The sequence below is a fragment of the Apium graveolens genome, chromosome 4 (genome assembly GCF_009905375.1).
Source record: "Apium graveolens cultivar Ventura chromosome 4, ASM990537v1, whole genome shotgun sequence".
NCBI lineage: Eukaryota > Viridiplantae > Streptophyta > Magnoliopsida > Apiales > Apiaceae > Apium > Apium graveolens.
Genome location: NC_133650.1, coordinates 209,992,979 through 210,016,643, shown reverse-complemented (window position 1 = coordinate 210,016,643; position 23,665 = coordinate 209,992,979).

The window sequence follows — 23,665 nt, the reverse complement described above, 5'->3', positions numbered from 1 at the left end:
AGATTTTTTTTCAAAGTTGGGCAGAAAGTTTTCTGTAAAACAGAAAAAGTATTATATAAAAAATAAAACATTTGCAAGTGCAGTGACCAATTTGCAATATTCTGGAAAACTGGAACCAATAAAACTATCATCTGACAACGGACATCTAGAAAAGCATTAGTTCACGACAAACTCCAACGCAATAATAAAGTTTGTAACAACATACAATTGCAACAAATACAACAATTCCAAAATCACATAAAAAAGGTCTTAGACTCTTAGCAAATTCATGCAAAATCCAAAATGTAAATGGAACCCAGTTGACAAACACTTTTGTCAAGTTAAAAGAACATCAAACAAAAGAAAACTGGTGGTATTTTCTGTGACGCATTTTATCAAACATTTAGTGAGCTACATAAAAAAATATCAAATCAAATTAGACAACATCAACAATCAGGTAAGAGTAAAAAAATGTGAACTGGAAGTGAAGTGTGTACACAGATGATTGTATTTGTATCTATAGATACATAAACTAACTTGTATATGGTATGAATCTGTTCTTGAGTTCCTGAGAAAAGTTCAGGGCCAAATATAAAACGAATATGTTTGAGCCAGTGCTTTGTGATTTGAGTTCGTTTGGAATGATTTGTGGGCCGGGTTCTCTGGAAAATGGGCCTCCGGTTCAGTTAGGATTTAGGATTCTGCGTGTATCTGTGTGTAAAGAAAAACGACTACCGCAATGCTTCATTGCGGCTGCCGCAATAAAACATTGCGGTGGTAGATTCATGTTTATTTGATATTCGATATAATATTTAACATTATTAATATTTTCAAATATTCAAATATTTTCATTTATTATTAAATATATTGAATAATTAAAATATTTAAATATCAAAATATTTTCATTTATTATTTTAATATTTATTATTAAATATTTGAATATATTAATTTCATTTTAATTTTACAATACTCTTAAAATATTAAATATTAAATATAATATTTAATAATATTATAAAAATATTTTATAGTATTTTTTAATATACAATCTTTAATCAGAAATATTAAGAATAATATCTTAATAAATTAATATTTATGTAGATAAAAAAGGATTGATAAATGAATTAATATAGAAAAAGAACAAAAAGGGAAATGGATTATGTGGGCCAATGCCGCAATGTTTCATTGCGACTGCCGCAATCAAACATAGCGGCAGTAGCGGATCTCAGACTCCCGCTTACCGCTTCAACGATCCTGATTTGTTGGTTGTAAGGGTCCCTATCCAACTATGGATATGGATAGGGATATATATATATATATATATATATATATATATATATTACGGAGTACCTTATATAAATTTTAGTACATCTGTTAAATTCTAAGGTTTCGTTGTAAATCACTTATGCAGCAGGAGCATAATCATAGTCTCCGTCGTCGTCACCTTGTACACATGGGATGATATAAGTATATGCATCATCATTGTCACCTTGTTTGTGCATCTCGCACCACAAACCCAAGGTCTTGGAAAGTATAGCTATTTTCGGGAACCAGGAGAAATGGAAGAACACTGGCTAGCTAGCTACGATTCTAAAGATTTTAATTGGTTTGAGTTTGATCAATACTAGGTAGGGGAATGGGGGTGTATATATGGATGTAAAAAGTTGAAGTGCCAGTGTTTCACGTTTTACCTTCATGAGTTTGACACAAGACGGCCGTAGAGTAATTGTCTGGAGGGTGTGAATTACCCCAGGGGTCTTGTGTACATTCTGGTCCACGTTGGAATTTAGGTTACACGTTGGTATTATATAGTTCATCACATTGTTTTTTTGGGTATATATAGTGGGATTCGTATACATTGGCAAATTATGAGTGGAGATGTGAGCTCCACCATTACACAATTAATCTTTATGAGAAAGGAGGATATAATTCTATTGAAGATTTAAAGTAGCATTCAACTTATTGTACAACGTAACACCCCAGGTGATGCAGGATTCTAGACATTTGTCTCACTCATTTAATATTAATACATTATTGAAATTTGCACACCTCAACATAAATTTTATAAAATTTGCACAAAAACCTTTTTAAAAACTAAATAATGGTGAAATAAAAAATAATTGATGGACTGTCACTTGATTCACCGTGAATAGCTTTTATTTTAATTTACATGAGTTGTGCTAAGTTTTTCAAGAATTAGTCCGTTTAGACGACCTAAAGTGACACTAATGTACACAATATTTGCGATTTAATTTTTTAAATTATATCATTGCTTTGTAATGAATATAATGAGTTCTGATCTAACTATACTCCTATTTTATTTCTCAATTTGAACATAAAAAATTTGCATTCACTTATTTTTCTATTTTAACTTTCTTTAAAGTATGTCCATTATTAACACATCATTCCATTCATGTGGTATTTAAAGAAGAAATATGCTCTTGAATTCTATATGTGATACCCTATTATTTTTCATCTTAATTATACACTACAAGAACAAAGCTAAATTTGATTAAAATAATTCGATTATATATACTTCGAAGTTCAATGTGTTAGAATAATATAAGATCCGGAAATTGATCATTCTCTAACACCTTGCGATTTTAGAGTAACTGGTTCCTGGGTAAATTTAGGCCAAGGATGGGCGCTCGTGATCCACTCTTCAACCCAAAAATGGGCTCTCGAGTGAGGAGAAATGTTAGAATAATATAAGATTCGGGCGCCCATGATCCACTTTTCGACCCAAAAATGGGCTCTCGAGTGAGGAGGACTGTTAGAATAATATAAGATTCGGAAAATGGTCATTTTCTAACACCTTGAGGTTTTACAATAACTGGTTCCTTGACCCAATGAACGCATTTTCATTTGTATTAATGTGCCCTTAAATTCTATTTATGCTCTTACTTTGTGTTATATATGAATTGAGTTTTAGATTGGTAGCTATAATTTCAACCAACAATAAATCATATTTCATATAACTTTTAAGCTAATAAATTATCTATAATATATAAGTAAAAATTCATAATTATGATAATATTTTATAAAATTAACCAAGTATTTAGACAAATTTTATACACTTTCTTTAAGTTATTATATTTAATTTTAAGAAATTATTTTTATTTCTCATAAGTTTAGAAAATGATATCAATTGAGTGATAAACAAAATTTAATATAATCTGAATCAAATTTTATTATATATTAATTTAAATTTCATCCAATTTTTTTATCAAAATTAAATCTGAAGTGAATCAAATTTCATCCTATTGTACTTAATATATGATAACCGAGACTTAATACGATTTGAAATTGATCTATTTCAAATGAACCAGTAATCATACCAGACCTGGGCAAATCAACCACTTATTATACCACCTTCGGCAAAAATGAGTATAGTCCCGATTACACAAGAGCAATTTCACATTTACTTTACAGATGGCCCTTCCAAATTATTAAGATTTTTTAAATTAGAATATTTTTTAAATTTACCCATTCTTTCTTCTATTTTCTATACATATTTGAATGTCAGTGCCCAGCCAAAATATTAAGGAAGGGTTGGATGGGACATTGATGCTATCTATAATAATTATAATAATTAGCTATATTCAAAATATATTATTTTTTAATTTTAAACTTACAATTAAAATAAATTTATATGTTTTAATCAATACAAATGAAAATAAAACATGTATTAAATAAAAAGATATTCAATGATAATATTTTTATATTTTTATATTTATATAAATATTTTAAGTAAATAAAGTAAATATTATAAATAAAAAAATATTACAATTATAAATATATAACATATTTAAAAATAGAAAAAATAAAATTAACAAACATTACTTATCACTACAGGAAAACAGGGCAAAACCGACCGATATGACGGTTTTAAGAAAAAAAGGTCGGTTAGAGCATCTCCCCGACTGTAAGCCCTTAGCTAAAAAAGCACAGCTGGCAAAATTACTGTATCTAATATAGCCAATCTCTCCCATTTTCACTCCTCCAACCATCCATTCCCCTTATCAATATTTATAGCCATCCTTGATATGTTGGCTATATATAGCCAACCTCTACAGACCTGCAGCATCAATCCACGTCACATGTTAGTGTTATTTTTCCTCAGTCTGGCCTCTAATTAGTTGCAAGCAAATTTCTGTATATTAGATCTTGTTTTTTCTATATTTTTGTTTCAAATTAAAAATTTCATTTCTCATTAAATGTGTTTAAAAATATGTCACCACTATTATATTTAGCTAGTTTTAATATTAATTTCTTGAATTAATAAATTTTAATTTATATTTCTAAAAATATTTAATCACAATTTCAGATCTATTAACATGAATATTAATTTATTAAAATTCAAATTTATTAAAAAATTATTGTTCAAAATTATAATATACAATTTTTAATATATAGCCAACCATTATATAGGCAACCCCATTGGAGCATAATATCTTACAGGTTCAGCAAATTTTAGCCAACTATTATTTTATATTATTATAGCCAACCATTATAGATTACCCCATTAAATTTTAGTCGGTTTAAGACTGATCGGTTATGAAATATGGTCGGGTTTAACCATCAGAACCGACCAGTTTGGTAGTCGGTTATGTGTCTTTGCCCTTACCAATATGTGGGGTCACTTTTTACACGTGTCACCACGTGTGCAGACGTGCTGCCATGTCATCAACGCAAAATCGACCACCTGTGGTCAGTTATATCTTCTTTTTAGATGTTGACTGAAACTCATAACCAACCGTGGTCAAAATATGCACAATGGTCGGTTTAAAGTCAGAAGCTAACGTAACTACACATAACCGACAACCATATAACCGACCACCCTGTCAAGAAGATGGTTCATTTTATGAAGAAGATGGTCAGTTATGTGGTTAAACGGTTGGTTTTCTAGGAATTGTAATGGTAAAAAATGGTCGGTTATGTATTTTATCGGTCGGTTTTGAGGCTAATTTTTTTTAAAAAAAATTGCGGTTTTTCTGTATTCCCATACCAGACCAATTCTGTTAGGTCCCAATATGTTTGTAGAAGGGGGGGTTGAATACAAACTTTAACGTTTAATTATATTTAATGCGGAATAAAAAAATTAAATAAAATTCAAGTTAAATAAAACTATTATTAAACTCGAAAGGTGTTATAACGAAGATATCGTTTACAAGGGATTAATCTCAAATAAATTATCACAAATCTAGAATAAATTCGACATGAACTTTTTCTATTTTTGCAATAAAAAGATCAAATGCTAGAAGCAATTTGAGATTAAGTTCTAGATATTTTGATCCGCTAGATAGTTACACAAGAACAAGAGAATGATTTCTAGTGGTTTAGATTTAACTTTAATTGCTAAAAATTAATGATCTTGAATTTGCAGTTGAGAGATGAAATGCTGAGTAAAAGCTTTTGCGGCTGCTGTGTTTCTTTTTGTTCTTGAGTAGTTGTGTGTCTTTAATGATCTGCTGTTCCTTGTCTTTTATAATTCAATCAACAGAACTAAATTGAACTGGCAAGACAATCTGAGAATTGACATGACTTTCAGTGAGATAATTTGATTGAACTAGCAAGACAATCGGTGAGACAATCACTTGTACTAGCAAGACAATCCCATAGCTGATAGAACTTTCGGTATAACAATCCATTTGAACTAGCATGACTTTCGGTATGACAACTGATTGTCATACTAATTCAATTGATTGTCATGCTGAATTAATATTGAATATAAGTTCAAAATCAATTCTGAAAAATTCATAATATTAATTCAGAATTAATTAATCAATTTATTCAATTAATAAATAAATTAATCTTTGCAAATATAATCTATTTTCTTAATTAAATTATACGACTTAATTAATTAATAGAGAATTAATACTACTCTTGAACAACAATCATTCTTCTGAAAATCTTCTGAAAATTACTGAAAAATATGAATCAATTCCACCACTTCATTGTTGACACTCGATGTACTGTCTGGTTCATGAGTGACAAACTTCCATGATGTTTCTTTATGTCTTGACTTTGATAACTTGATTTTTTTCAGATTAAATCCCTGTAATTATTTGATACCCTGACAAGAACTCTGTCACTTGATTAAATCCACAATCTTGATTTATATCACGAGGCTTGATCAATTTCTTGAACTTCTTCCAGTGAAGTAATTCCTCAAGTCTGTAGATGAACATTGTTTCTGAATCATTTGACATATGTTACTTTGAGAGATCTCTTTGACGGTAGATCCACTATTTACATGTTACATTCTTATTTGAGTTGAGTTAAATTCTCGAATAAACAAATAGGCTATGACATATGCCTTTCAATCTCCCGCTATTTGTTTGTTAGACAATAACAACAAATACCTAGACGATAACTCAACTAACAAATAAGAAAAAGATGTAAACAAAAATGTATAGTAAATAGCAGAAAAGTTCTGGATTAAATTTAATATTTTCCAGATTCCAAAAGAAATTTACAAGAGAATACAAGATAGATGTTCCTCTAGTCTGAACATATGAATACATTTGTCTATCTTGATTCATTAAGCTCTAAGCATATTACATTAAGTTTTGAGCTATTTGAATTCAGTTGTCTTCACTTCCGAAATCACCTTCTTCCAAATCTTGCAGCAACTCCTTGTCATAGACACGATCCCTTTCTGAAGAGAAAGTGACTGGTCTAACTGGTTGAACCCTAACTGACTTTAGCTTATTCTTAAACTGATTGTACCTTTTGATATTCTTTTCACAGTAAGCTTGAATCATATCAGCAGCTTGAGTTTTCAACTCAGATGAGTATCCAACAGTTCTTAAATGATGTTCCATCTAGACAAGATGCTTAGCAGAGTAGTCTTTAAGAGATTGTGAATCAAGATGGCAGATTTGAAGACAGTCAGACTTAAAGAATCTTACTTGAAATGGAAGTTGACCACTTGAGGACTAGCCCTGCTAGCAAACTCTTTGAGCCTTTCACGAAGGACTTCATTCAATTCTGAGCTTCTTTTGACTTTGTTGAGAAGAACCCAAATCTCAGATAAAGAACGATTCTCAAACAGGTAAAGTGATACCTTGCAAGATCCTTCACTCTGACAATATACAAAGATGCTCATTTCATTTAATATTCTATCAAAAGCAGCCGAGATCCTTGAGATTTCAGTCTTGATAGCATCCATGTACACGTCATTGTTTGGATTAGAAATTTCCAGCCTGTCGAGAAGATGTAGAAACTCCCTATCATTGTTTGTGCTCAGCTGAGGTATATCATGTTAGGTCACACACATTGTAGAAGGGGGTTGAATACAGTATATAACACAATCAAATCGAATTCTAATAATACAAGTAACAGAAAAATAGACTTTATTCAAAGCAATAAACTCTGTTACAATATGGAACTATCCTCTCTCAGTGATGAACAAATATCACGAGAGCTGCTAGGGTTACAATGAATAATATTCTCGATAATGATAACACTTATAGTGTAAACCCTATGTCTGTGTTTATATACTACACAGTTACAAGATAATCGCTAATTGATATGGAATATAATTCTGCTTCCTAAAATATATCAATCAGATATCTTTTCTTCCAACTATTCTATTCTTCATAGAATTCCTTCTTCATGCATATCTCTTCTTATGTTTGTATCGATCTTCTCTTCAATCAATCAGCCGCCTTCCTTATCTGAACGTTTCCTTTAAGTCCTGATATTATCTTCTGATAAATATCTCCTGAACCTTAAGTACTGATGACTTAAGTTCTGACTTCAGTATAAGTGCTGATTTCAGTTAAGTACTGATTTGTCCTGTTTAAGTAAGATCTGAAAAACTAAACATAAATCATATTAGTCATGACATTATCAAATATATCTAACAATATCCCCCAACTTGTAAATTAGCATAATATACAAGTTTAACAAATATTTGATGATGTCAAAAATATTAAGTACAAATACATGAGAAATTGACTAGATAACTACAACTTACAGTCCTTAAAGCTTTACCAACTTTAACTTCTGATAACAACTTTAGTCTGTATTCATATCAGAAATTGAGCAGTTGTAGATCTTGACTTGGCTTCACTTTCTGATCTCTCTGATGTCAGGAGTTGTTATGAGATAGTTCTTTAACAAACATCTCTCAGCATATCTGAGTTCATCAATCATCCTCCTTTTAGCATCTTTAAGCTCTGCAAAATCTTCACCAGTTTGGAAGATAGCAGCCCTGAGATCATTAATTCTAACTTTCCTTATGTCCTGATCCAGTCTGATCAAATACGCCTTGTCAGACTCAAGATTGAATTCTATAGCCTTATAACCCAGAAAGGTAGTTATAATCTTAGCAGAGTTAGGCTTCATCTCAACAATATCACCCTTGTGATCTCTGTACTTTGGAAGATATGTGCTGTCAGACTTTACAGAATAAAGCCTTTTCTGTCTCTGAATTTGATTCTTCAAATAGTTTGCAGCACTTTCTATTATTCTGTCATTCACTTGAAGTAAAAATAAAACATGTTCCAGTTCTTCAAAATACTTCAGTGGAATAACATTTTCCCTTATGTGGTAAACCCTACCATCTGTCATGAAGTATAACAAGATGTGTTCTTTCAAGTAGGTATGGTAAACCATCTGTACAGATTCTAATTGATTCAATCTTACAGGAGTTGCTCCAACACCTGGTTCACTTAAGGAAGTTGGATCATTGGTTGTGTTCTGTACTCTTCTTTCATCAGCACTACCCAATCCAGATTTATCTCTTGCTTCCTTTCCAGTAACCACTCTTGCTTCAAAACCACTTGCAGCAGTCTTCAAAGGTTGAGTCTGTTTGGCTTTGGTGAATCCTGGTAGGAGTAACTTGAGGATTTAACATGAACAATGTCAGAGGTTTCCTTTGATTTATCTTCTGATATCAAGTCAACTTGAGCTATGTCAGAGGTTACTTGCTTCTTTGTAATATCAGAACTAACTATATCTTGACTCTGAACAACTTGAGCCATGTCAGAGGTTGTCTTAGAAATCTTTCTTGAAGTCAGAGTAAGATCAACATCTTCAACAGTAATTTCTTCATCCACAAGAGGCACATAAACCTTTATAGGTTCACCAACTTTTTCTTTGCCCTTTGACCTTGGATCAATCTGCAATTGTGATTTGGCCTTGGGTTCCTCAATATTTGTCCTTTCTTTTATCACAATGCCTTTGGTCTTTGGAAGTTTCTTTTTACCAACAGAAGCTTCAGATTTAGAGTTAACTTTTTCTGACTTAAGTCTAGCTTCTTCTTCCAATAGACTCTCAAAGTCCATTCTTGGATTTTCCTTCAGAAATAACTGTCTTGAAATTTCTTCATCAAGATCCAAATGTTCATTAGAACTTATCCTTTTACCAGTATCAGAAGTAATTCTTTTTCCAGTATCAGAACTTGTTCTATGACCTGTAGCTTCAGCTCTTCTTGATGAGAGACCTCTACCTTGACTATGACCTCCACCCATTCCAGAGTTTCCATGGTCATCTTTTTCATCATCCTTCCCCTTCAGTGTCTTAACAATTTTGCATTTGGACTTAAATGCTTTCTCCCCCTTTTTGGCATCAGCAGGTAAAAGAAGAGAGACAAGCAATTCCACTGAGGATTGGATTCCATCGAGTTGAGATTGCTGAAAAGCTTGATTTTTCAAAATTTCATCAATCTGAGACTGTTGCTTCTCTTGGGTCTTCTCAATGTAAGCAACTCTATCAAAGGTAGGTTTGAAAAAACTTTTCTTTTCAATTTTCATAGTCATTTCTTGCTTGAGTAATTCTTCCTGAATTTTATGTACCTCAGCATGAGTTGTTGAATGTAGACCTTGAAGATGTCTAGTACTCAATGCAGTAACTCGTAGCTGTGTCTTGAAATCATCAATAATTAGCATCTCATCAGCTTTTTCCAAGTGCTCAGCAAGAATTTTTTCAGATGGAACAAAGGTAACTGTGTTCCACTCCTTAGTCCACTCCTGTCCTCTAGGATTTTCACTCCAAGGTACTGGTGTTTCCCCTGTAACAAACTTCTTGACTATCTCACTTTTGTGAACAGTTTGTTGAGGTGCATGTCTTGATGGACCAGCTGCAGTAGCATCTTCATTTATAGCAGCATCACCAGTAGTATCAGCATTTGCAGCATCAGAACTTACAGATTCAACATCTTCTGTTAAAAGAATAGTATGAGAAGCAATTATGGCTTCAACATCATCCTCTAAGTGCTGATCTGCTTCCAAGTTCTGATCAAAAGCCATAGTCTGATGCTCACCTATAATCTGATCTTCAATGTCTAGATGCAGAGAAGGTGTTGTAGACAATTCTGGAGTTTCATTAGCATCAGTAATTGGTGTTGTTGATGGATTAATTTGAGCTGTTGGAGCTTCTAAGTAGAGAACCGCAGGCACAACCAGGTTGTGAATATCAATTTCAGCACTTATGCCTGGGTCTGCAGTAGATACTGGTTCATGTACAGGAGACACAGGTGGTGTAGATGCTTTATCTGTAGCAGTAGCTTCAGCAAATTCTGGCTCTTGTGAGATCAGAGATTCCTGATCTCCTTCCTTAGCTGCTGCTTCCTCATCATCTGAAACTGGTCTGTGAGCTCTCTGTTTCTTTATTTTCTTTGAAGATGGAGATTCCTTGGGAGTTTCAGCATAAGACATTCTTCTAAGCCTTTTGAGAAGCTTATATCCCCAAATTCCAGTATCCTTCTGAGAAGAGACCTTCTCAGCTTCTGTAACAGCAGGTTCTGATGCAGGAACCTGTTCCTCACTATTTGACTCATCTCTCTAACAATCCTCCTTCTCTTCTGTGGTGTCTGAGGTACAGTCTTTGTCCTCTTGGGCTTGGAAGATGAAGGTTTCACAGTATGTGCTGATGATGAAGGTTGAGGTATCTGTGAAGATTTGAGATGTGTTCTGATAGAGGGTTGAGTAGATTGAGGTGTATGTGTGGTATGTTCTGAAGGGTGTTGTGTTGTCTGGGATGTGATGGTGGGTTGAACATCAGGGTAAACAGATCTGTAGGTTAGAGAATCAGCATTTACCAAGATCTGTTTTACAGACTGAGGTATCTGTAAGGGTCTAAGCACCGTTTTCTTAAGGTCAGTATTTACCAAATTATTAAACGCCCGTTTTGCAAGTTCAAAGGGTGGAAATAAAGAACTGTCTAGTTGAGGTTCATCAACACAATAGAAGGTATATATAAGCTGACAGAATCTAGCAAAGTATATTACATTCCTATCCTCTGTCATCCTATCCCCTATAAAGCCTAGCACAACACTTGCATAATCAAAATGAGTTTGGTGAATAATAGCATACCCGATGTGCTGACTCATAAGAGGAATGGCATCAAAGTTGGAACACTTATTGCCGAATGCTTTAGTGATGCAGTCGAAGAAAAAGCTCCATTCCTTTCTGATATGTGCTCTTTTTAACTGTCCAAGTTTGGCCAAACTCTTCTCATACCCCAAATTGGCCATGAGCTGCTGTAGAATGAGTTCCTCCGGTGTTGAGAAAACACAGCCTTCTGGTAAGTGTAGAGCTTTACGAACTGCTCCAGGAGTTACCACATGCTCAACATCATTTACTTCAAAAATAATGCTTGGAGTACCAGTAGCACCACCATTATCAAAATGCCCAGTTCGCCAGAACGTCAGAACTTGTTGACTGGAAATGACTTGAGGCTGGGTTAATGCATACCCAATCTCACTGTGTGCTAGAAGATCTTGCACAAAGTGCAAATCAGATGGAGCTTCATCATGGTTTAAGATTGCAGCATAGTTGTTGGGAACAAACTTGGCTCCATCTATAATCAAATCCTTAGGTGCCATGAGAAAAATTGAGAAATAAGTTTGCCTGTAAGGTGTTTGACAAAATGTTTGTATGAAAAAAAATGTTAGGAGAAGAAATAGAATAGAGGTAAAGAAAAGAGAGATAAAGTGTGAAAGTAAATAAAAGATTTTACAATCTTCTCTCTCTTTTACTTATACATGGTAGAAAAAGTAACCGTTGGACACCTGTCAGACATGCAGCAGTAAAGAATAATTAATGGGCACGGGAAAACAGTAATCATTACTTATCACATGCAGTTTTTCAAGGAAAAACCGTTCCACTTACCAAGTAATCCCATTAATTAAGGTAGTTCAGTTTTAATTTAAAATTTAAACTGTTCCCACTTAAAAAAAATTATTTTTACTGCGAGACCAATATTCTGTATAAATACACTAAGTGAGAGAATGGCCATAAAAAAATCAAGTAAACAGGTACTGCCACGTCAGAATCAGAACTTGATTTGTATCAGATATAAAAACGGTCATCAGAATTTGGGTAAATCAGGATTTAAACTTATATCAGAATTTCAAACAACTCAGAGACAAAATCTTGCAAAAATATAAAATTTCATTAATATATTGAGAAAATACATTGATGAAATTGAAATTACAGCATAAAATTACAAGATTGTCCTAAGCTACAAATCCTATTTCTTCTTCCTACTTTTAACAAAAAGAACAGCGAGACGAATGATTCGCTCCTGCTGTCGAAGAGCTTCCAACCGTTCTTCTTCCAGTCGCTCAACATGGCGATGGTAATCCATATAGAAGAACAAGAGGTCTGTCAGAACCTCTTGGGGAACAGAGTCCCAAACCTTATCAGGAATGGCAGTAACACGCCATTCCTGCTGCTATTCTGGACAGCTCATGGTGAGAGAGAAAGTATCATAGTTCAGAGCTAAGTTGTAATTAACCATGATTGTGATGAGTGAAGAAGAAATGAGTTTTAGAGTTTGAGTTGTAAATGAGAGAGAGTTTGTGAGGAATTTAGAGATGTCTTGGCTGGAGTGAAGTGTTGGTTTATATAGGCAATAGAATGCCAGGAGACGCAAGGAAAATTTAATGCTTACAGGTAGAAATAATTCTACCTCATCTCACTAGACTGAGGAGAATAAAAACAGCCATTGGAAGTGTAAAACAGGGTTTAATGCGCACAAGAAACAAGTAAACATTACTTGGCATGGACGTGTACCACTAACCCTAATTGTAGTGACTGTTAATATCTCACCCGAACATATTCTGATGTAAAATGGTACTATTTCAGATTTAAACCATAAATAAGTCAAGTAACGAATCATAATTTAATATCAGAATTTAGACTTATATTAGAACTTAATCAGGCATCAGAACATGATTTCTTAACTCGAAAAGTGAATGCCTATCTCTGTAATTCTTCACACAAATTCTGATTTTGGTTCTTCAGAACTTAATCATCAGAACTTTCATCAGAACCTGTCCTCAGAATGTATGCAATCTGACACATAAACTGTTCATCTAAAACAACATTGATCACCACAGTAATTTTCATCATTCATATGGAGTGTAAGTGTGTGCATTAAGCTAAATATCATACAAGGAGTAAAGTCTGATTCACTTCAGTACATCTTAGAAATAAGGCATAACTAAGAAATTTACTTAATATCTGTTATTATTCTGAAGCCTACTATTGAATGAGTTCATGCATGAGTCCACTCAACTGTTTTGTGCTTATTTTATGCATCTTTTGAAATTCCATTTTACAGTGGCTTCTCAGTGTACGTGAGACACGACTGCTTATCAGAATTTATACTATTATCAGAGTATTTCTCCAATAATCATAGAGTGTGAAAAGTCACCAAGAAAAATAATTATTTGCTTTTCTGCTGCATATTACTTAATACCAGCAATGCACTTGGGTCGTCCCTTCCACATTTTTACTCTAGATCTCAAAGGAGTACCTGATTTTTATTCCTTGTTCTTTTCCTTTTTCTTTTGATAAGTGAGGTTTATCAGCACTTGGTACATTCAGCAGATTTACTAACATCAGAACTTAACAGAGGAGAAGCATTATTCTAGTTTTTGACTTAGTAATAAGATAGACAAAGTAAACTTAACTAAGCTCAATATCAGAACTTGCTTGTGTCAATAGATTTCCACATAAATAATTACTTCAAACATGGGATCTTTAGAATATTAAAGACTACTAGGTCAGCATCTAGCACAGTTATCCTCATAGAAGTGAATAGTCACAGAAACATTCATATCACTATCAGAGTTTAGAAATTCATATCAGACAACAATCAATACTTAAGCAATTTTTAATTAAGCATAGAATACAAAAAGATAGTAATATCTGTAAATACTAATCATAAAGTCTGATGCAGCAGAACAAAAGCTAAGCAGATTTAGAGAAAGAACCTGAAACCATTCCAGGTTTATTTACCAATATTGTAAAAGTAGCTTCACACAGTGGTTTTGTGAAGATATCTGCTAGTTGTTGATCTGTTGGAACAAAGTGCAATTCCACTGTACCTTCATCCACATGTTCCCTTATGAAGTGGTACCTAATGCTGATGTGCTTTGTCATTGAGTGTTGAACTGGATTACCTGTCATAGCAATAGCACTTTGATTATCACAGTAAATATGGATTTTAAAATATGTTAACCCATAATCCAGTACTGATTCTTTACAACAGCTTCCTGCAGCAATGTACTCTACTTCTGCAGTTGATATGGAGATTGACTTTTGTTTCTTGCTAAACCAAGAAACCAATCTGCCTCCAAGAAATTGGCAGCTTCCACTTGTGCTTTTCCTGTCAATTTTGCAACCTGCAAAATCTGCATCTGAGTAACCTATTAGTTTAAAATCTGATTCTCTGGGATACCACAATCCCAGATCAGCTGTTCCTTTAAGATACTTGAAGATTTTTTTCACAGCTGTTAAGTGAGGTTCTCTTGGATCTGCTTGAAATCTTGCACAAAGACAGGTAGCATACATGATATCAGGTCTACTAGCAGTTAGATAGAGTAATGAGCCGATCATACCTCTATAATCAGTAATATCTACTGATTTACCAGTATCCTTATCCAGTTTTATTGCAGTGGCCATGGGAGCGGATGCACTTGAACAATCTTGCATTCCAAATTTCTTCAGCAAGTTTCTAGTGTACTTGGTTTGACAAATAAAAGTGCCTTCTTCATTCTGCTTGACTTGAAGGCCCAGAAAATAGCTAAGTTCTCCCATCATACTCATTTGATATCTTGACTACATTAATTTGGCAAACTTTTTGCAAAGTCTGTCATTTGTAGAACCAAAGATGATATCATCAACATATATCTGAACCAAAAGTAAGTCCTTTCCATGGTTGAGGTAGAACAATGTTTTGTCGATATTTCCTCTGTTAAATCCACTTTCCAGAAGAAACTGAGCTAAAGTCTCATACCATGCTCTTGGAGCTTGCTTAAGGCCATAAAGTGCTTTATCAAGCCTGTAGACATGAGTTGGATATTCGGGATCTACAAAGCCTGGAGGTTGTTCAACATATACTTCCTCCTCTAATTCTCCATTGAGAAAAGCATTTTTCACATCCATTTGAAAGACAGTAAAGTTTTTGTGAGCAGCATAAGCCAAAAATATCCTTTTGGCTTCCAATCTAGCAACTAGTGCAAATGTTTCATCATAATCAATTCCCTCTTGTTGAGAATATCCTTTTGCAACCAACCTTGCTTTATTTCTTGTAATTATGCCATCACTATCAGTTTTGTTTCTGAACACCCACTTTGTACCAACAACAGATCTGTTCTTTGGTCTTGGCACTAGGTTCCAGACTTTGTTTCTTTCAAATTCATTTAACTCTTCCTGCATTGCTTGCACCCAATCAGCATCTTGAAGAACTTCTTCCACTTTCTTTGGTTCAGTCTGAGAAAGAAAAGAATTGTAAAGACATTCACTTGAAGTAGCTTTTCTAGTTCTGACACCTGCATCAGGATTTCCAATTATTAAGTCAGGTGTATGTGATTTAGTCCACTTCCTTGCGGATGGAAGGTTTTCTCTAGAACTGGATGCTCCCCCATGATCCATGCCATCTTCATCAACATCTTCTAATGCTCCCCCTGAAACTATGCTCTCTGAGTTGGATTCTTCAGTATTTAAGTTTTCAGAACTATCAGAACTTGGCTTATCAGAACTTGATGAATCAGAACTTGAAGAGCCAGTTGTATGTTCTGATGCTTCTTGATATGTGGTTGTATCTTCAGTATGTTCCCCCTGCACAGGTGCATTCTCCTTTGATGTAGTTACCAGAGTTTCAATGACATCAGAGTTTAATCTATCAGAGTTTGCAGTATCAGGACTTAGACTGTCAGGGTTTTCAGTATCAGAATTTAATTCTTCATTTTCGAATCTCAGCTGATCATGATCATTGAAATCTTCAAGTCCAGTATTCTTCTTATCATCAAAAGAGACATTGATAGATTCCATGACCACCCTTGTTCTCAAGTTGTAGACTCTGAAGGCTTTTGTGGAAGTGGATATCTAACAAAGATTCCTTCATCAGCTTTTAGATCAAATTTGGATAGCTGTTCAGGATGAGTCTTAAGAACAAAACACTTGCATCCAAATACATGAAAATACTTCAGATTTGGCTTCTTTTTCTTCACCATCTCATATGGTGTCTTTCCTTGCTTGTTAATGAGTGTTGCATTCTGAGTAAAACAAGCAGTCTGCACAGCTTCAGCCCATAAATAGGTTGGAAGCTTTGCTTCATCAAGCATTGTTCGTGTAGCTTCAATGAGAGTTCTATTCTTTCTTTCAACAACTCCATTTTGCTGTGGAGTTCCAGGAGCAGAAAATTCCTGCTTGATTCCATGGTCTTTGCAGAACTCTTCCATTGAAAAATTCTTGAACTCAGTGCCATTATCACTTCTTATTATTTTCACAGAGTCTTTAACCAATTTATCCAGTTGCTTGACATGATCAATCAAGATAGATGCAGTTTCACTTTTTATGTGCAAGAAATACACCCATGTGTATCTGGTGAACTCATCCACTATGACCATAGCATATTTCTTCTTTGCAATAGACATAACATTTACTGGACCAAATAGATCAACATGTAGAAGGTGATAAGGTTCAAGAATTGATGATTCAGTCTTGCTCTTGAATGAAGATTTCCTTTGTTTAGCCTTCTGACAAGAATCACAAAGGCCATCAGGAGCAAATACTGACTTTGGCAGTCCTCTCACAAGATCTTTCTTGACTAGTTCATTTATATTGTTGAAATTTAAGTGAGAGAGTTTCTTGTGCCAGTTCCAGCTTTCTTCAATTGATGCTCTACTCATCAGACAGATTGCAGAACCATCAGTACTTGTTGAAAGCTTGGCTTCATAAATGTTACCATGCCTGTATCCTTTCAGAACAACTTTGCCTGTAGATTTACTTACAACTTCACAGTGTTCTTCAAAGAAATCCACATGATAACCTCTGGCACAGATTTGACTAGCACTCAGCAGATTGTGTTTAAGTCCTGAGACCAGAGCTACTTCTTTAATGATGACATTCCCAATATTGATATTGCCATATCCCAATGTTTTTCCAATGTTGCCATCTCCATAAGAAACACTGGGGCCATCCTTCTCCACAAAATCTGATAGCATTGCTTTATTTCCAGTCATATGTCCTGAACATCCACTGTCCAGAACTAGGATGTTTTTCTTGTTGCCCTGCAATCACAAAGACCACTAATGATTAGTTTTAAGGACCCAGACTTGCTTGGATCCTTTGGCCTTATTAAGTTTGTTAACATTTGCAGCGGATTTAGCATCAGAGTTTATGTTAACATTTTGCTTATCAGAATTTACACTATCAGACTTTGAATCAGAACTTACACTAGAAGGAACAATGCTAACTTTCTTTAAAGAAGGTTTAATTTGATAATAATCATAGTACAAACTATAATATTCCTTACAAGTATAAATGGAATGCCATAAACTACCACAATGAAAACAAGGATTTTATGGCTTATATCTAACAAACTGACTCTTAACTCCTGACTTTGAAGGTAAGGAGTTTATGTTCTTATTCTTCCTGCAAAAAGAAGCCAGATGGTTAGAACTTCCACAGTTATGACATGTTTTTCTAGGAGCATTAGGAACAGGTTTATAATCATTGCTTTTATTTACACCTTCCTTTCCCTTCCTATTTTTCCTAGGTGATTTTACCTTGTCTGGATTCTTAACATCTTTCAGCTTATGCTTAAGCTGCTTCTTTGTCATTAAGCCTATGTTAACTTCAGTTGTCTTTTCCTGTTTTAGTTTGTCAGAAGTTACTTCCTCTTTAACTTCTGATTTCTCAGTTTCAGACTTTATAGCTACAAACTTAACATGTTTTATCTTTGGCTTTTATTTAACAACTATAGGCTTAATATCTACAGTTCCTTTATCAATCTTATCATCTCCATAACCTAAGCCCTCTTTCCAGTTTCCACTACTTAACAAATTCTGAGTTGTTCTGCCAGAGTTAGTCTAAGTCCTGATAATCTCTCTTTCCTTTTCTAACTCAGCTTTTTGAGATTCAATCATTTTAAGTACTTCATCCATAACATAGAAAACATCATCTCTATCTTTCTGAGTTTGATGGAACATGACTAACTCTTTTTCTAAATAATCATTCCTCTTCTTACAAGCTAGATTTTCAGAAGTTAGTCTTTCACATGTTAAAGTTTGATCTCTATTGCTAATGAACATGGTTTTAAGATATCTTCTCAACTCATTAATATCATCAGTATGAAAGGCATAAGTAGTTTGAGGTACCTTTAACTCAGTAGCTTCAGTACTGCTTTCAGCATTTGCCATATCAACATTTGCCATCAAGGCATAGTTCTCCTCACTTTCAGAATCTGAGGTGTCTGTCCAGCTTTTCTTCTTTGTGACAAGAGCCTTGCCTTTGTCACTCTTCACTTTCTTACAATCAGGTGATATGTGGCCTTTCTCACCACAGTTGTAGCATTTGACATTTGTGTAATCTCCCCTGTCAGACTTCCCTCCTTCGCCTTCAGATTTTCTGAAATTCTTCTTATCAGAACTTGCACCTTTCCTGGAAAACTTCTTTCCCTTCCTGAACTTCCTGTATGCAATCTTTGTGATTCCTTTCACCATAAGAGCACACAGCTTCATCATCTCTTCATCAGCATCCATCTCAGAAGAGCTTTCAGTTTCTGAGTCACCATCACTGTCAAAAATTGATGACTCAATATCAGACTTTGTGAAGAGAGGTTTAGCCTTGCCTTTCCTTGAGGTGGCTGCCTTGGGAGATTCTTCTTCAGCCTTAAGAGCAACTGTCCTTGACTTTCCTCTTTTCCTCTTGCTTCTTTGTGCCATCTCAAGTTCATGAGTCTTGAGAATGAACTTGAGATGGAACAAAGAAGCAAGAGGAAAGGAGGAAAGACAAGGACATTTGCTCTTAAGGCTGAAGAAGAATCTCCCAAGGCAGCCACCTCAAGGAAAGGTAAGGGTAAAGCGCTCTTCACAAAGTCTGATACTGAGTCATCAAGTTCTGATAGTGATGGTGACTCAGAAACTGAAAGCTCTCCTGAGATGGATGCTGATGAAGAGATGATGAAGCTGTGTGTTCTTATGGTGAAATGAATCACAAAGATTGCATACAGGAAGTTCAGAAAGGGAAAGAAGTTTTCCAGGAAAGGTGCAAGTTCTGATAAGAAGAATTTCAGAAAATCTGAAGGCAAAGGAGGGAAGTCTGACAGAGGAGATTACACAAATGTCAAATGTTACAACTGTGGTGAGAAAGGCCACATATCTCCTGATTACAAGAAAGTGAAGAGTGACAAAGGCAAGACTCTTGTCACAAAGAAGAAAAGCTGGATAGACACCTCAGATTCTAAAAGTGTGGAGAACTATGCCTTGATGGCAAATGCTGATATGGCAAATGCTGAAAGCAGTACTAAAGCTGCTGAGTTAAAGGTACCCCAAACTACTTATGCCTTTCATACTGATGATATTAATGAGTTGAGAAGATATCTTAAAACCATCTTCATTAGCTATAGAGATCAAACTTTAACACGTGAAAGACTAACTTCTGAAAATCTAGCTTGTAAGAAGAGGAATGATTATTTAGAAAAAGAGTTAGTCATGTTCCATCAAACTCAGAAAGACAGATATGATGCTTTCTATGTTAGGGATGAAGTACTTAAAATGAATGAATCTCTAAAAGCTGAGTTAGAAAAGGAAAGAGAGATTATCAGGACTTGGACTAACTCTGGCAGAACAACTCAGAATTTGTTAAGTAGTGGAAACTGGAAAGAGGCTTAGGTTATGGAGATGATAAGATTGATAAAGGAACTGTAGATATTAAGCCTATAGTTGTTAAACAAAAGCCAAAGATAAAACCTGTTAAGTTTGTAGCTGTAAAGTCTGAAACTGAGAAATCAGAAGTTAAAGAGGAAGTAACTTCTGACAAACTAAAACAGGAAAAGACAATTGAAGTTAACATAGGCTTAATGACAAAGAAGCAACTTAAGCATAAGTTAAAAGATGTTAAGAATGCAGACAAGGTAAAATCACCTAGGAAAAATAGGAATGGAAAGGAAGGTGTAAATAAAAGAAATGATTATAAACCTGTTCCTACTGCTCCTAGAAAAACATGTCATAACTGTGGAAGTTCTAACCATCTGGCTTCTTTTTGCAGGAAGAATAAGAACATAAACTCCTTACCTTCAAAGTCAGGAGTTAAGAGTCAGTCTGTTAGATATAAGCCACAAAATCCTTGTTTTCATTGTGGTAGTTTATGGCATTCCATTTATAATTGTAAGGAATATCATAGTTTGTACTATGATTATTATCAAATAAAACCTTCTTTAAAGAAAGTTAGCATTGTTCCTTCTAGTGTAAGTTCTGATTCAAAGTCTGATAGTGTAAATTCTGATAAGAAAAATGTTAACATAAACTCTGATGATAATCCGCTGCAAATGTTAACAAACTTAATAAGGCCAAATGATCCAAGGAAGTCTGGGTCCTTAAAACTAATCATTAGTGGTCTTTGTTATTGCAGGGCAACAGGAAAAACATCCTAGTTCTGGACTGTGGATGTTCAGGACATATGACTGGAAATAAAGCCCTGCTATCAGATTTTGTGGAGAAGGCTGGCCCAAGTATTTCTTATGGAGATGGCAATATTGGAAAAACATTGGGATATGACAATATCAATCTTGGGAATGTCAACATTAAAGAAGTAGCTCTGGTCTCAGGACTTAAATACAATCTGCTGAGTGTTAGTCAAATCTGTGACAGAGGTTATCATGTGGATTTCTTTGAAGAACACTGTGAAGTTGTAAGTAAATCTACGTGCAAAGTTGTTCTGAAAGGATACAGGCATGGTAACATTTATGAAGCCAAGCTTTCAACAAGTACTGATGGTTCTACAATCTGTCTGATAAGTAGAGCATCAATTGAAGAAAGCTGGAACTGGCACAAGAAACTCTCTCACTTAAATTTCAACAATATAAATGAACTAGTCAAGAAAGATCTTGTGAGAGGACTACCAAAGTCAGTATTTGTTCCTGATGGCCTTTGTGATTCTTGTTAGAAGGCTAAACAAAGGAAATCTTCATTCAAGAGCAAGACTGAATCATCAATTCTTGAACCTTATCGCCTTCTACATGTTGATCTATTTGGTCCAGTAAATGTCATGTCTATTGCAAAGAAGAAATATGCTATGGTCATAGTGGATGAGTTCACCAGATACACATGGGTATATTTCTTGCACACAAAAAGTGAAACTGCATCTATCTTGATTGATCATGTCAACCAACTGGATAAATTGGTTAAAGACTCTGTGAAAATAATAAGAAGTGATAAAGGCACTGAGTTCAAGAATTTTATAATGGAAGAGTTCTGCAAAGACCATGGAATCAAGCAGGAATTTTCTGCTCCTGGAACTCCACAGCAAAATGGAGTTGTTGAAAGAAAGAATAGAACTCTCATTGAAGCTGCACGAACTATGCTTGATGAAGCAAAGCTTCCAATCTATTTCTGGGCTGAAGCTATGCAAACTGCATATTTTACTCAGAATGCAACACTCATTAACAAGCAAGGAAAGACACCATATGAGATGGTGAAGAAAAAGAAGCCAAATCTGAAGTATTTTCATGTATTTGGATGCAAGTGTATTGTTCTTAAGACTCATCCTGAACAACTATCCAAATTTGATCTAAAAGCTTATGAAGGAATCTTTGTTGGATATCCAATTTCTACAAAAGCCTTCAAAGTCTACAACTTGAGAACAAGGGTGGTCATGGAATCTATCAATGTCTCTTTTGATGATAAGAAGATTACTGGACTTGTAGATTTCAATGATCATGATCAGCTGAGATTCGAAAATGAAGAATTAAATTATGACACTGAGAACCCTGTGTAACACCCCCAGATCCGGGGTCGGGGATCCGGGTCGTCACGGTCTTTCTTTCCACAATATCACTTAACTTAATTAATAATAAATGACCTCATACTGTGACCCCACACTAAGACACACCACAACCCGTTATAGTCTCAGAGATGAAATTGAAATAAGTACAAGTCCTTGAATCCATAATTTAAAAGTTATTACAACCCAAAATGATTACTTGATAAGTTTACAGTTAATTGCCATTATCTGCCACAAGTTATAATTATACATAATTGGTTCCCAAAATTAGAATGCCTGATCTACCAATAGATCTACTTCTGCAGCTATAGCAGCTACAACATCAACGGGAAGACGCGGGACGCTTCCCACGCGCTTGCGCTGGATCTGCTTGAGTCTGGCCATCTGTCCTAACTGTTGTTGTGTGATGAAGAAATGAAGCAAGAGTGAGCATTACAGCTCGCAAGATAATATATAGTGTAAACAATAATGCAAGTATCTAAATGGATAACTTACTGGAAACCTTTATCAAGTGTAAGTTAATTACTTACTGGATATAAGCTTAAAGGAAGATGAAGTTACCAATTACTTCACTATACTTATAACATTTTATAAAACTACTTGAACCACCACTGTTCAAAGTATTATAGGTTTCAAAAGGTCATCCCATAGATGAGACCACAAGTTGAGACTTGAATAGATTCAATCTTTGAAATATTATTGAATGAAATGAAGTTACGAGATACTTTATTTAGACCCGATATATATATCCACATATATATCTCTTATACATTTCCTGGAAACCTGTGTTATGTAAAGTATGAACAGAGTTTGTAACATCCAATGAATTTTGGAAAGGAAAAGAATTTTGGCATAAACCCGATATCTTGCTGATCAGGAAAAGATACCAATAAGTAACCTTTTCTACTGTAGATGGATGAATTCCGCGCCGGTCATCACCCTGGCCGCATTAGGACCTCACGCTAGACCGTTACCCGACCACTTACGCGTGGATGGACTGTCACCCAGCCTCTTACACCTTCATAGACCGTACCCCGGCCTGTCGCTTATGCCGACTCAATTAGATGGACTTACTTCCCGAACATTGAGCAAATAATCAAATTGTTTTCTCAAAACAACAACCTCGTTGCGAATATAAAATACACCACAGAGCCGGATCCCTAAGAATTTTGAGCGAATATTCAAGTCTCCTTCGAAAGGAAGATCTTAAATCTGGAAACGAGTTTTTTGGGATCCGCTCTAACTTTTAAAATCATTTTGAAGACTCGAAAACATTTTTAAGAATGTTTGGAGTAATGCTGATTTAATAAAATAAATCAGTCCCAATATATTAGAAAATATCTGAATATTATTATTTAAATAATATTCCCATAAAGAATAATCTTTATAATAATAATTGAAGTAGAAGTTTTAAAACTCATACTTGAAATGAATAATAA